The 16,295-nt window shown below is 37.0% G+C and overlaps 1 protein-coding gene across 4 annotated transcripts in view; it reads right to left on the reverse strand.

The window, feature by feature from the left end:
• Positions 1–16,295, reverse strand: part of LOC138708099 (uncharacterized) — a 204,001-nt gene that overhangs the window by 72,518 nt on the left and 115,188 nt on the right. Inside the window, exon 2 of one of the 4 annotated variants that reach the window (XM_069838286.1) lies at positions 15,006–15,201. The exons of the other annotated variants lie outside the window; for them this stretch is intronic. The gene's annotated coding sequence lies outside the window, so the exon portion shown is untranslated. Of the gene's footprint in view, positions 1–15,005; positions 15,202–16,295 lie in introns of those variants that run through there. 4 annotated transcript variants of the gene reach the window in all.

A 16,295-nucleotide genomic window follows, 5' to 3' on the forward strand; every position in this document is an offset into this window, starting at 1 on the left:
GGATGCATTGAAATCCCCCACTACCAGATATGGAGCAGGTACATGCGAGAGAATATCTTCAATTTTGATGCACTGTGAAATGTGTGTCTGGGGGTATATATACAGAGACTATTGAGAACTGGATGGAAGGTAGAGAGACTCGAGCGGCTATGCATTGGTGTGGGCTGTTGATGTTGATAACAGAGGGAAAGATACTTTGGCGGAATAGGAGAGCACAACCTCCGTTGGCACGAATACCGGCAAGGTGATCGTGCTGGTGAATGTAGTGTTCCGAGATACTCAGGGAGTTTTTAGGCGGAAGTTGTGTCTCCTGGAGACATAAAATAGAAGGGTTTTCATTATAGACCAATTGCTGTAGTTCAGTATATCTGCTGCGTAGACTGTTCATATTCGACTGTACAATATCAATCATCAAGAGGAGCTATATCATGTTGGTGGCTTAACAGGGGATCTTCTCTTCTTTTCCTTTCTATGGGAAGATGCTTTTGCCTGCGACTACTTTCTCCTCGACTCTGGGGACTCACTTGCAGTTCGTCGCACTCCTGATCGTGATCTTGATCGAGGACGTGATCTCGACCTCCCACCCGAACTAGTAGTGCGACGTTCTGGTGTTCTACTAGGCCTACAATCCTTCTTTGCTGTCATAGCAATGATTTTCTTAGGGATGTAAGGCCTGATGTCAAGTCCACAAAAGTCGTCTAACTCAGCAGTCTGAGTAGCGGCGTCTACATATGTCTGGGTTGCGATCTCAATTCGCTTCCCAGGTATGTTTGTAAGAGGTGGCGTCTGTGTGGTGGCATCGATTCCCTCTGTTGCTCTCTGCAGTACAGACGCATAGGACGTTTCAGTTTCCTTCTTTTCTTTATCCAAAATACGCTTACGTGCCTCAAAGAAGCTAATATCTTCCCGGACTCGAAGCTCTTGAATCGTCTTTTCCAGCATATACTTTGGGCAGTTTTTAGAATTAGAAGCATAGTCCCCAGAACAATCCACACAGTGCTCGGCGCCGGTACATGGGGAATCCCCATGGTCAGTACTGCCGCACTTTGCACAGATGATATTGTTTGTGCAACGTTTTTGCGTACGTCCGAACCGTTGGCACCTAAAGCACTGCATTGGTTTCGGCACATACGCACGCACAGGGACACGCTCGTAGCCGACAAAGATATATTCTGGCAAAAGACACGTCTCAAAGGTAAGAAAGACTGTGCTTAGGAGTTCAGTCCGTCCGTCCGTCCCGCTTCCGTAGTAAACGGTAAACATTGGGCAAGGACTGTTCCGCCAGCTCTAGTTGGATCTCTTCATCTGACAGACCATCTAGAGAATCTGTATACACAACTATTCGCGTGGTGTTGAGCAAGGATTGACGTTCGTCTCTGATGTGGTATGACCCCCAACAACTATGCATTCAACAGCGTCTCACTCTGTTTTTCAGATGCAGTCTCAATGAGGAGACTATCGTTACGGAGCCGAGTTGCATTTCTGACCTTGCCAACGTGTCCATCGAGCGCACGTCTCACGTAGAATGGATTAATGTTTTTCATGGTTTTTTTCCGTTCCATCCAAGGTGATACTGATGAACTTCGGAGGCGGCACTTTAACTGTTACTCTCTCAGGGTCCAAATACATTGCACTGTTCGGCATATGACCACCAGTCGCATTGTCTTTTCCTATCTTCTGTTTTTTGTGTTGCTTCTCTAATGGAGGGGAAGAGGAGCGCGAGGACCTTTTGAACTGGAACCTCCTACGGAACCGTCGGCGTCAGCCTGCCACCGGGGGGGGGGCGGAAGGAAAAGACACCTAAAATTCTTCTCGGTGTGTGCCGTCCGTGGGGACCCCCCACAGCCCGATCCCAAGCAACCCACTTCACGCAAGTTATCCTTCAAACTGGTCATTACACACATAATAGCAAGTCTTGCACCAGAGGCGTGTCGCAGTTTTATGCCCATACCACGGGAATAACCGCCCGTGGCTCCCCACTCTACGCTGAACACAACCGCCAGACCACTCGGCTAACTCCGACAAACCTCCCAAAGCCGGAGCAATCCCAGACCGCACGCAGCTTCAGGGTACTTGTGGTTGATTACACTGCAACACCCATAAGTCAGCAGTAATACGTCGGAGCGATATATTCGCCTCGGCGAGCAGAGTTGGTCACCAGGACGTCTAAATCGCCCCGGGCCCCCATTGGGGCTCTACGTGAGTATACTTGACCTCTGGTCCGGGCTCGGCACCTAAACTTGCATATAGGGGCAGTATGAAGGGTCCACTATTGCTTCGTTGCTGGGCGCCCTGTCGGGCAGCACAAGTTGGAGTTCGCGCAAGAAACAGTGGGACAGGACCACGGAGAAACGAAAGATCCCCGCTGGTGAGACGGGAGTTGTAAGCCTAAGATACTTAACTAGAAGAGGAAAAGGAATGTAACCTAGCAAGGCATCCATAACAAATCAATCCCGTCATTGTGGCGGACGTGCCAAATATAGCAGCGGAGGTGGAGAGGTGAATATGGCTGTGATGATGTGGTGGGCGTTCCGCATGCAATGGTGGCCGGCAGAGAGAAATAGAGTGGCGAAAATGACGAGAGAACGAAAGGGAGAGGTCGGTGTTAAGACGAAAAATGGCCGAAAGGAAAAGCACGCGACCCACCATTGCACCACCCCTGTCACCGACTTGGAGGAACCCACCTCGACCAGGGTCAGAGTTATCCTTCTTCCGAAAGACCCAGGAAGGTGAGGTTATAAATTATCATATATATGCTTTATGAAAATAATATATGAACCTTATGCATTTCGTATTTCAATAGTGGAAGGAAGGTGTTATTTTTTTCAAGAGAGTACGATATCGAAAGTACAATACATTTTATCGCCTGCTGGGGAAAGAGTCTGTGATGAGGCGATAGTAGCGATCCTGGTGGCTAGCAACTATCTATGGATGCATATTTCAACTGTCTATGTTTGTATATTTAGCAAGTATTGAGATTCGTGACTGTATCTACTAGACTGTAATAACAGTGCAGTCGACCTGGTTGGCGAGTTGGTATAGCGCTGGCCTTCTGTGCCCAAGGTTGGGGGTTCGATCCCGGGCCAGGTCGATGGCATTTATGTGTGCTTAAATGCGACAGGCTCATGTCAGTAGATTTACTGGCAAGTAAAAGAACTCCTGCGGGACAAAATTCCGGCACATCCGGCGACGCTGATATAACCTCTGCAGTTGCGACCGTCGTTAAATAAAACATATTATTATTAATAACAGTGCAAAAAGCTGAGAAATAAAAGTGCAGTTTGGCGAAATCAAAATGGCTAAGGATGAATGCTGTGAACTGTACAAGAAGGGCCAAGTTCTGTGAGAGCCATCTAGCGTTTTTCCAGTAAACTTGAAAGGTCTGTGGTGCAAATTTAACTAGTCCTATTTCGTTATATGCTGTAATCAGATGGTTCAACATGAAAAAGAAGAGCTCTATGATATTTCTGTCGAATGACTTTACTAGCAAATGAATAACTGCATAGTTATTATAATCGGATTATTATACTAATAACAAAACAAGAAGTAAAAGAAAAGTAATTAAAAGATAGAAAAGTCACAGAACTAACACACAAATTGAAATTTGCCAGATACGCAATCTCAGTAGTAACAGATAATAACATTTTGTGTTTAGTTAGAAATTACTTAGCAATCTTCTATACTGTATTTCAAAATTCAATAGTTTTGAAAGATTGACAAAAGAATATTGCGAGATTAATTAAGAAGTAAAGATTTGCCAACTAGAGAAGACTTATATGAGTTCCATAAATATTTCAGCAGTGAAAGAGGAATGGAGGAAAATAACATCTTTGACGATTTATATAAACTTGCTGCGCAATGTAGAACTAGAAACAAAAAATCAGCTTAAGCAGGTAAATAAGTTTTATGGTCTACAATAAATCGAATGTACATCGGAAAAAAAAGGTCAATACTTGCACTAAAACAATACATAAGCGTAAGAGAGGCCAAAAAAATATTGGGTCAACCAAACAGCATTAATATTACGTAAAATTTGTCATATATATATATATATATATATATATATATATATATATATATATATATATATATTTGAAATTGATAGTTGTATATAATTCGGACATATTTTTTGTCTATTTATTAAATTTTAGAATTATTACTATTATTATTATTATCATTATTATTATGATTATTATTATTATGATTATTATTATTATTATTATTATTATTATTATTATTATTATTATTATTATTATTATTATTATACTAACAGCAAACTGAATGTAAGTTGGTTAAGTGTAATTGAATTACAGGTAGTAGGCCTACACTAATAGTTGAATAACTATAGCTAAATGAAGTGATGTACGCAAATAATTTGACCCACAAATTTTTCATTTGCAACGGAAATAAGAAATACTGATAATATGCTATAATAAAAATTATATGTCCGCAAATATTAATAAGCTTATAAAATTAGAATGAAGAAGAAGAAGAAGAAGAAGAAGAAGAAACATCAGCAGAAGAAGTAATCTATGTATGTTTAACGTTTGCCCCCTACACATGCAAGGCAAATATTTAATTTGATTTTTAATATTGTACATCACTAAAAGAATAATATCATTCACTTTTACAGTAATTGTGTTTCCTATAACAACATCGCCAACTTTGTTGCGTTCCATAATATGAATAATGTTCTCTGTTATCGAAGACACGGCAAAGAGTATCGAAGCGCAATAGTATGACAAATTTGATTCACGTAGTGGCTGCGTTAAAAAATCTGAGAAGGGTAGCAGTAACGCCAGTTATCAGGCGCTTTAATACAACAGTTCGTGTGAAATACGTATTCTTGATATCTGAACCCAGAGGCCGTGCCTTCAAATCTGTAAGAGATGAATACAGGCTTTGAGTTTATTCTCAGTGGAATATGCATGATATTTGTGGGGATTATATGGCTTACGGAAGATTGGTGTAATTACATCAAGCACCACTGTGATAGAAGAGACGAACCTTTGATGAATTACGTGTCCTTCAAATATGATAACATAAAAAAGTATATGTTCCTGGAAGGGATGCTGAAGATTGCTGTTTATTTTCACAAAGACGATCATGCAAGATCAGTGGCTACTCTGCAAATGAACGATATTCAGAAGTTAATGATTCGGAGTCTTTTCATTCTTATATCAATTTCGGGATTATGCGACGTACTGGTAGCATTGACAGACATACGCTTATGGCGAATCGCAAGGAAAGCTTTAGTCATTAATAGTTTGCTCCTGATTGGCTGCTATTTCATCTACGATAATGACACGGACAAATATATGTGGCACGTAAATGTGATCACAGCATTAGCTGCTTGGATCTGCGCAATCTTCAAAACTATCCAGTTTTATAATCTATCCCTCGGAAACGTGAGTTGCATCGCCATAATCGGCATGGGCAACTTGTTCGTAATAGTTGGCATAACAAAGGCTCTTTTCAACATCAATGATTTCAACATATATTTCCTCTGGTTCTACGCATTACTTTGCTTCTATATAGCATACACCATTGCTGAATACATGAAAAAGCAGCGTCTCTGGGATCTCAGCTTACTCAATATAAATGCAGAAGGATTATATGTTGTGGAGTAAATACAGAAAGATCCTGAAGCCAAACCCAACAATGAGGGTCCGAAGACAATTACATCTAACCTAAATCTGGGTCAGCCAGAAGCTGAGAGAATGCGCCGAAATATCTAGACCCATGTTCATCACTAGTAGATCAGCCTTCCTGCGGAAAATCCATGTAAGTAACTGAATAATCATTATTAGACTTCGTTGAATTGCCACAAGCAGCATGCCATCAGGTTGCCGATGTTCGCATTTATACATTACAATTAAGCATAAAGTTACGTGTGATAACTTGTAAATGCAATTTGTCTCTATTTCAGTTGTATTTATTCGTTTCTTGCAGTACTCCAATCTGAAGTCTGATTAATGTACTATGTTAGTAGGCTAAACTAGTGCAGAATTAGTTCCTTTGTACTCATACTCCTTGCTTATACGGATCTGTGATAGGTTAGGTTTAGTTAGTTTTGGCTTTTATTATGTCTTGCTTATACGATCACCTGCACCTCCACAAAAAATTTCTTATAAATTCAACGATTTTCACTTCCGAAATCGCAGGAACTACCTCAGCGCTAGTTCCACCGCTTTATGATTGCTGTCTTATTGGCCTTCGGACACTTGACTATATAGAAATACGGTAACCTCCAGTGCAATTACTAGAGCAACTAGATTTACAAAGTCTGCAATGTCCTGCTATTACATATGTAGTCATTTTTTATGTCATATGGAAATTATAGGTTATTATTTATATTCCTATATTTGCGATTATACATTTTAATTAAGCATAATGTCATGTATGATAGGCAGCACATTCAATTTGTCTACAATCGAGTACATACTGAATTATTGTATTTATCTACTTCCTAAGAGACCAAGCAACACTAATTTCATAGGAGTGGTATGGTAAATTTTCTATCTACAATTAAGGAAGTTAGATGTGCTAAATTAAAATTACAATATAAATTCTTTTTTATTAAACCTCGAAATAGCTTTCATTCTAAACTTAAAATGTTGATGCGAATATATTATTTTAACATGTAAAATTCTCTTCACATTAAAATAACTCAGTTTTGTAATTATTCCTGCAACAAATTGTACAGTAAGAAGTAAACGGAACTTATGGACACATTCCACTAAATAAAACTTAGCAATGATAAGCAATAAGGGTATAATATTTCACTGAGCTCCATACACTGAAAGAGAAAACCCGAAAATACATTATCGTCTGCTCGAGAAAGGGTCTGTGCTGAGGCGATAGTAGCGATCCATGTGGTCAGCAACTATGTATGGATATTTATTATGTATTGAGCTTCACAACTGTATATACTAAACTGTGGTACGGTAGTATAGAGGAGGTGAGCGACCTCTCAGACTCTAGTAGCAGCAGTTCATGTTAAGAGTTGTGACTGGTCCAAATAGATGGGGCAGCTACAGCTAATGTATACCTATGTAAGCACTTGTTTTTACTTTACTGCAGTTGGAATAGTCAAAGTTTAACATTTGCTCAGCGTAGAGAAGTATTCAATAAAAAATACCGCGATATATCAAAATACTTCAGAATTGCGTGTGTTTAGATAGAAGTTTGCTACTAAGTATTTTAGTATTAAAGAACAAACAATTTTTTGTAAAATATGCAAACAATCTTTAAGAGTGGATAGACGGCGTGATGTAAAGAGATATTGTGATAGCAGAAAGCACAACGACAGCTTGAAACGATTGGAAGTATCTGTTTTTGGACACAACTCTGTGCGACCAATGGGAATTTCTAAGTGATTTATGTAATATGACGGCGAATGCGAATATCCCTATAAGCAAGGTAGACAACCATCATTTCAAAACATTTATTAAAAAACACACCAACAAAAAACTTCCTTGCGAATCTACAATGCTACAACACTATATGCCACTTTGTTATGACCAGATATTGAAATGCATACAAAGCTATGTAGGAGATAACAAATTTGGGTTTCTGTTGATGAATCTACAGATGTTAAGGGCAGATATGTGTCAAATGTAATGGTTGGGTTATTGTCACGTGATGAACCTGGTGAAACATTTCTATTGACATGTGAAGTTACAAAAAGTGAACAACGAATCCATAGCTGCTTTGTTTGAAAACTCAATGCGTCTTTCATGGTCCAGTGGCATCAAGCGGGAAAATGTTGTTCTTTTCGTTACTGATGCCGCTCAATACATGGTGAAAGCAGCGAAGGAGATGCAAACTCTGCACTCGAAATTGATTCACTTGACATGTCTGGCTCATGGTCTACACAGAGTTGTGGAGGAGATTCGATTATCCTACAAGAATGTTGACAGTTTCATCTCGCATGTGAAGAAAATATTTTTAAAAGCCCCTTACAGAATGTTGCTGTTCCAAACAATTGCCCCTGGAATATCCTTACCCCCCGCAGTCAGTCTTGAATCGTTGGGGAACGTGGCTGGATACTGTTAATTATTATGCAGAATTTGTAATATTCACTTACAATTCCACATTTCATAACTAAATTTACAGCACTCCACCATATGAAATATCATTTAGTAAGATGGCCAACATGCTAGGAGAATCGCAGGCAGCAGAGACAACACATTATAATTATGAGCACTAGCCATTGGAAGTGAAATGCAAAATGCATTGCAGTTAGCTAAAGAAAGATGTACACGAACAAAGTAAAATCAAATAATAAAACGCTTACAAGATTTTCTATGATGCATCCATGCTGATTTAGATCTGTTAAAGATAGAAAACAGGCCAAATTTACAACCAATACGGAAAAATGCATGCAAAGTGATACAGAACATTGGATTTAATGTTATTATCCAATTGCTTTTTCTTTTAGTAGGTTATTTTACGACAAATTATTTAGGATCTGAATAACATGAAGATGATGACGACGGTGAAATCAACCCAGGGTTCACCACCGATAATTACCCAGCACTTGCTCATATTGGGTTAAGGGAAAACCCCGGAAAAAACCTCAACCAGGTAACTTGTACCAACCGGGATTCGAACTTGGGCCACCTGATTTTGCAGCCAGATCCACTAACCGTTACTTCACAGGTGTGGACTTCCAATTGCTAGATGAGAGGAAAACATGAAGAGGTTAATAAATTAATTTAAACTCCCATTTATTTTCTCTTACAGATAGAAGGAAAATGCAGTGGTTGAGGTGATTATTTTATTGTCAATCTTATGGTGCTAGTATGCAATAGGGAGAATGTAGCCAGCAAGGAAAATCGAATCTAAAATAGGCTTATATTTATATGAATTAGGAACCATTCAGCTCAATCCTACAAATTGGAACGTGGTAATATGCAATAAATAAATCTTGATAGGAATATCTGGAAAATAACCAAACACCATTATAAAAGTGTAAACGACTACTGTTACATTTACTAAGAGAACATAGTAGCTTCCACAGTTACTAACAAATGTGTGCTGTCTTAGCAGGAGAAGAGCGCTCTAGGAATTTTCTTCTTGCATTATATAAATATATATACCTGGCAACCATCCACAAATTTTTACTTGGATCCTACTGAGATATTCTAGCACTCCATCCAACCATCTCAACCTGGGTCCTCTACACTTCTTCCCTCTGCCTTGCATTCCAATATCCTTCTTGGTATTTCCATTTCTCTCATTCTTTTCACATGTCCTACCTACTTCAATATTGATAGTTTAACAGCTCTTATATCAGATGATTTATAATTTCATATAACTCATGATCATGTAATATACGCCGCTCTCCTTGTTATTGAAATGAAGCAAAAATTTCCCTTTGAAACAGAATTAGACTTGGTAGGTTGATCGATGACAAAGTTCATATTTCAGAGTTGTACATCAGAATGGGCCTATTATAAATCGTAAATTTCCTCAAGAAGGAATAAAAGACTTCTTGACTACCAGTGCAGCTCTGCCTGTGAATCTAGACATCAGGTCAGGTGTTGATTCGATTTCCACTTGTGATGATTAAATCGTTGGGGTTTTTTCCGAGATTTTCCCCAAAAGGCTATCAATGTTTCATACAAATCAATGTTTATGTCGAAAAAGAAGCAAAAACGAGCAAAATTGTATTTACTTTTTTTTTTTAAATATCCCTATCAATGACTCCTCAAAGTTAACGACATCACTTACGGTTCACTCTGTATATATTCTTTGCAAATATTAGAACTTACATTTCCTACAAACAATATATTAATATCATTCCTGCAACACGAATCACAAGTTTCCTGAGGATCTGCACTCAAGAAGTGAATAACAATCATTTGGGCACCGGTGTAACTCAGTCACCTTCAAATCCGAATTTTTGCTCAGGCATAGATTCAATTCCCAATTACACTAATTACATGGTTGGGCTTTCTCCGAGGTTTTATCCAAAAGTAAGGTGAATATCAATAATCTATGGCTAATTCTCGGCTTCGTTTTGCCAAATACTATCTCGCTAACAACAATCCCATCGATACTAAATAGTTTATAAAGCGCTCTTCAATAACAGATAAATCTTCTTTCTCAGCACCTAAATTACCTTTGACAGGAGCATGTACTTCGATTGTGCTGTAAATGAGAAATGTTATAAGTATGAGATTTTTTCGCTTACAGGCTTAAAATCCAATGCAGAATATCTAACTATATTATGTACGTAATAGGAAGCCAGTACTAACTTGACATTTTTTTTTTATCATTGCTGATATAGAATTTTACGCAGTCCTGTCTATTGTTCCATTCCAAAGCCACCTTAGCTCCTGAACCACTCTAATATCTTCTTTATATTTTTTTAGTTGATCAAGTAATATTTTCGAGATTTCTGCTTCATATAATTTCAATGCATTCCATGTGCATAACCGTAAATGATCAGTCCTTTTCTGTTTTTCAGGTCGACTGCAGTCTGACTCACATTTCACGCTTCATAAGAAGAAATTTTTTGTTACATGAATGGTTTGTCAACCCCACCACAAGAAGACGGAAGGAAGCAATATATATATATCGGCTGATAAATTAAAAATTTGTTGAATCTGCTGTAGAAACATGTTAAATAATCCTCTAGGGGTGCCACAGTTGCTCAGATTATTTCAACGTGGTTAATTTGCACTTGTGTTTAAAACTTATCTTTTTCTGATTTTTATTTTAAATTTGAATTGGAATATATATGCATATTAATGTTAAACTGTTGTTTATAATCCAAGTGATTATGAGGTCTTTAGTATTTGATTGTGTCATAAATTGTAATCTTTTTTCATTTAAAATATTAAATTTGATACTTTAAATGTTCTTTAACATTAAAAGGCTGTAGAGGAGCCACAGTTGCTCCGATTATTTTGAAGTTGTCAATTTGCACTTGTGTTTAAACCTTATCTTTTTCTGATTTTTATTTCAAACTTGAATTGGAATATATATGCATATTAATGTTAAATTGTTGTTTATAACCGAAGTGATTGTGAGTTCTTTAGTATTTGATTGTGTCAAAAATTGTATTCTTTTTTCAATTAAAATATTAAATTTCATATTTGAAATGTTCTTTGACATTGAGAGGCTGTAGAGGGGCCACAGTGGCTCCAATTACTTTAACGTAGTTAATTTGCACTTGTGTTTAAAACTTATCGTTTTCTGATTTTTACTTCAAACTTGAATTGGAATATATATGCATATTAATGTTAAATTATTGTTGTTTATGTCCGAAGTGATTATGAGTTCTTTAGTATTTGATTGTATCATAAATTGTATTCTTTTTTCAATTAAAATATTAAATTTCATACTTGAAATGTTCTTTAACATTAAAAGGCTCTAGAGGAGCCACAGTTGCTCTGATTATTTTAACGTGGTTAATTTGCACTTGTGTTTATTTCAAACTTGAATTGGAATATGTATTCAAATTAATGTTAAATTGTTGTTTATAACCGAAGTGATGAGTTCTTTAGTATTTGAGTGTGTCATAAATTGTAATCTTTTTTCAATAAAAATATTTAATTTCTGATATGAAATGTTCTTTAACATAAAAGGCTTCCCACAATGACATCAAATTCTGACATACATGGTCACATCAACCCACAAAATACGTTAAAAGAGCTAATTTGTACAGAGTGATCCGAAAGTTTGTCATTGTGAAGCAAACCATTAAACACAGAAGTATCGAATTTATTTTTCAAGTTCAAAAAGATACTTCATTTGTTGATCTACCATGATTTTCAGGATTCTGTGTGGCATCCATTATTTCTGTGTCAATCAAAAACAATTTTCCGAAACTCTCCTCCGAAGGCATGGTTATTTTTTGGTCAATAAATGCCCATTCTTCCTTGAAATATTCAGTGAGTAATATTAAATAGATACTGAAGAGTGGATGCCAGGATAATTCCTAATGTGCTCAGTCAATTTTAGAGAGCAGAGTATTACCACATAGTATTGAAAGAATTAGAGTTTTGTCCCTTAAATGTACAGAAATTTGATCCGAACAAATACAACATTGTAAAATTTCTTTGCAGAACTAAAAGTTACCTTCGTTCAGATTAAATTTCTGCACATACAAAGGATACAACTAAAATTCTTTCAATCATTATTTATTATCATAAAAGAGCGCTTCCTTAAATTAACTGGCATATTTGGAATTCTTTCAATGGCTTTCCCAAAACATGCTATGAAATATTTCACACAAAAAATTTTTTATCTTGAAAAGGAAGCAAAAGGCGAGGAAAAGTGTATTAAACTTACAATTGGGATTAAAACAACATAAAATAACTTAAGTGAAGTATGTGTCAACGTATGAAATAATTAAGAATAATAATTGTAATGCAGAAGTACTAATATACAAAGGAATAATGAACGTAATTATATAAATTCAATGAAGTGAATAATCATTTCAACCACCCACAGCCCCCTGCTGGCTAGGGTCTGTGGACTTGCAGAGGAAATTAAGCCACACAAATATCTAGTAACAACTCATATAGCATAAAGATCACATATAAAGTGACGGAATTCTCTTGATAAATCCACTCACTGTCACAGGAATCGTGTTTTTTAAAATAAAAGTATGTTGTGAAAAATCCACCAACATACCTGATTATTTCAAAATCATTTTTTCAACAATTTCCACAATAAACACACCAAAACATTAAAAACTTCCTTCTTTCTTTCATTTTTCGTTTTAATATTTTTATATTGAGTGTGCTTGAGTTCCATAACCCCCTCCCATGGGTGTGCCACTGACATGGAGGAACTGTGGCGATGGTTTAATTATTTTAGAGAATTACCAAACTTAAGAGTTAACAGGTAGAATGGATTGTTGTACTGAACTGACTGACACAATAACACGTTTGCTCAACATCATACTGAGTGGTTCTAAGTTAATTCCCAGGCTAGACATAGGTCATTGCTAGACAAATGGATTTGAAATAAATTTTAACTGTTTATGAATTCTTAAACACCTATTTTTCCGTTAGAATTTTAAATTTCAAAATGAAATTACACAAGATTCTATAAATTTCTACCTTATTAAACTCAGAATTAAAGCATGTAACAAATTATAATAATACAGTGCAGACTAGGATATTCCACATCTGTTTCAAAGCTCGGATCGCTGTTGATGTTCAACTCATTAAAGAAGAAGAGAACAGTGGTAGATCAACTTGACGCTACAAAGGTAAGTGAATATTGTTCAATTTCGTATAATTTAATATGGATGAACTCAACGTTTATTAACACTAGGAGGACCAGAGGTACTGTCTACCTTCAAGAACTGGACCCGTCATTTTGACGGCTGCAAGTTTAATAAGTTTTTCTTTCGAAATATTTAACACTTTTGAATAGGAATGTTCATTTATATAATTTCTTTAATGCTTTTAAAGGATATGTATGATTTTTCTCTGGGATTTCATTTTTTTAAATTTCAATAACTATTGAGTTCATCTTAAAAAATCCAAGTACAAAAATGAAAGGAATAATTTCCACATTTAAACATTATGCGTTACACTATAAAAAAGAAGAAACTATTAACAAGAAACACAAAAATAAGCATCCATTCATGATTGTTTATTCAAAGACACTGGCAGCAACATAACACCTTACACAGGTACACTCGGGACTTACTGAGCATGGTCCACATACGTACTTGAAGCACTTTGCACACTGATTTTTACTTCTATTCTTCCCTCTGCATCCTCCAATCTGACATGTCTTGCAGACGTTGCTCTGCTGAGGAATTCTTTCAGGAAGAGGGGCTGGTGGTCTAGTGGTTACATATCTGGCTGCTAGTTCTTCTCCCAACTTGAATATGAACTGGTGCCAAGAAACATTGTCACCTGTTACCTCCTTGTACAGAATCCACGCGTTGATTGCGGCCAGGTCCAGAACATCGAAAAACACATGCATAGGCCATTCTACGGCATCCGTATTTCACAGTGTAAAGTCGAGCCATTTGATCTATGATGTCAACACCACACTTAGTTTCATTATAGAATATCACTGTTTCAGGTAGCTTTTTTTGATGCTGCTCGTTGATGGTAACTGTGTTGTGTATCGTGCTCAACAGGAGCACATTCTTATTCTTTTTACACTGATAGGAGGTTAGGGTCATGTCACCTGACTTGTAAATAGTGGTACTCTGCAAGGGCACTGTAAGTGATTTTGCTGATGGAGGAACTTCCCGTCTAGACTTTTTCTGTGTACCGACTATGCCAGTACTCTTGCATTTCAAATTTTCTCCAAGAGATTTTGCCATGAAGAAATTGTTGCATGTAATATTTCTTCCCTTAGAAAGGTAGTGCTCTGCCAGACGCATTATAACATGCTCTGCTAATGGTACACCTGCAGGACGCTCATCTCTACCAAGGTAAGGAAAACCATTCACCAAGTATTTAGAGCTTGTATCAACACCCGGCCAAAACTTTTTTCCAAACTTGTCTGGTTTGCTATTCATGTACTGTATGAATGGGCAGAGAACCTTGGAAGGAAACAACTGTTCATCCACAGTGATGTTTTCACTTGGTTTGTAACATAACAAGCAATTGGCAATGAAGGTATTCCATATAGGAGCAGCAGCTACAAATCGATCTGTTTGTAATCATTGAGATCGTGTGGCTTTCTCGTCAAATCACAGAAATCTAAAAAATTTCACTAAATTGATTTCTACTCATGGTGTTCCGAAAAAATGCTGGTCCCCAAACCTGCGACCATAATAATTTATGGGAAAGTTTTTTGCGCCATATACTCCTCTCACATACATAAGAGAAATAGCAGCTTCTAATGCTTCAATACTAATGGTCCAGCTGTCAACTTGTAATTCCTGACATGCTTTTTTTTCAGTACATCTTTTTATATTCAGAAGCATGCTGTCATCAATTAGAAGTTTTCTTGCGCTCGAATGCTTACCATTTATGATGGACCTCTTCGCATGGCCTGTAGGTCCAGGGACTTTTGTCACGATATTCTGCTGTGCTCTTCTTACAGGTGCAGCTTGTGGAGGAATAACAGTCCATTGTGTCCCATCAGCAGCAGTCTCAACAATTCCTAGGGCAGGATTGTTTGTTACCTGAGAACAATTTCGTCCTCTTCCTCTGCCATGGCTACCTTTAGTAGTTGGAATATTAGGAGCCAGTGGTAATGAAGCAGCTACAAACATAATTCATAAATTATACACTTTTATATTAGAAACAATTCAATCCAGGAAATAGTGTTACAAAGATTTTTTCATATTGCTGTTGTAGTAATTAGAATTGAAGTAACATACTATCGGTATTTATAAAAAATATGCTGATGAAAATAATAATAATAATAATACTAATAATAATAATAATAATAATAATAATAATAATAGTAAGAATAAAGTATCCAATAATAAATTATGTAGCATACCTCTTCTAGATGAAGTAACAGCTGGCTGTTCTGATTGCTCATGATCTTGCTCACATTGTGCGATGAATCTTCATCTGAAGAGTCACTAGTTTCATCTCTGCTAGGAAGGTAATCTGCGTCCTTATCAGCGCGGTCTGTACCTTGATTTTCACATAATTCGTGGATTTCGTCAATTTCACATAGATTACAGGGATCTTCACCATCTGATTCGTTACCAGACATATTCATCAAATAGTCAATTTCTTCTTCTGACAAATAACGTTTGTCTCCAGAGGCTGCCATTGTGAAACTGAATTTTCGCCGACGAAAACATCGTGCAAGGTCAGAACAACATACACTCAGAGAGCAATATTTTATTTTTAGATACCGACAAAGGAATTGCCGAAGAGTCATAAATCACTCGCAGAGATCGAAATGAAATCTAAACATTGCTGCAACAATAGAAATTTGAACCGCATTTGGTGTGTAGGAACGGCCGGTCTGAATCATGAAACCCGTCAGAATGGTGGGCGACTGTGCTACTAGCAGTAATTGCTTGTAACATCCTTTAGAAAAGTAATAAAAGTGTAATATTTTTAGAAATCGTACATCATAAAGATAAAATAAAAGTCGGAAATTGTGGGAGTCATAGGATGAAAAGCTTTCGAATAATAATTATTTAAATACTTGGTACCCGGCAGAATGACAGGTCCGGTCCTCCTAGTGTTAAGCATAAAGGCACTACATTCAATGATTCACAGATCGTTGCTTGCCAAGCCCTCAAGTATTCTGGCATGGTACTCACAATAGTGGTGACCAGGAATATGAATGTAGATTGTCCTCAATAGCTAAGAGCCACGGCAGACATTTAT

This window comes from Periplaneta americana, chromosome 10 (assembly GCF_040183065.1).
Source record: "Periplaneta americana isolate PAMFEO1 chromosome 10, P.americana_PAMFEO1_priV1, whole genome shotgun sequence".
Taxonomy (NCBI): Eukaryota; Metazoa; Arthropoda; class Insecta; order Blattodea; family Blattidae; genus Periplaneta; species Periplaneta americana.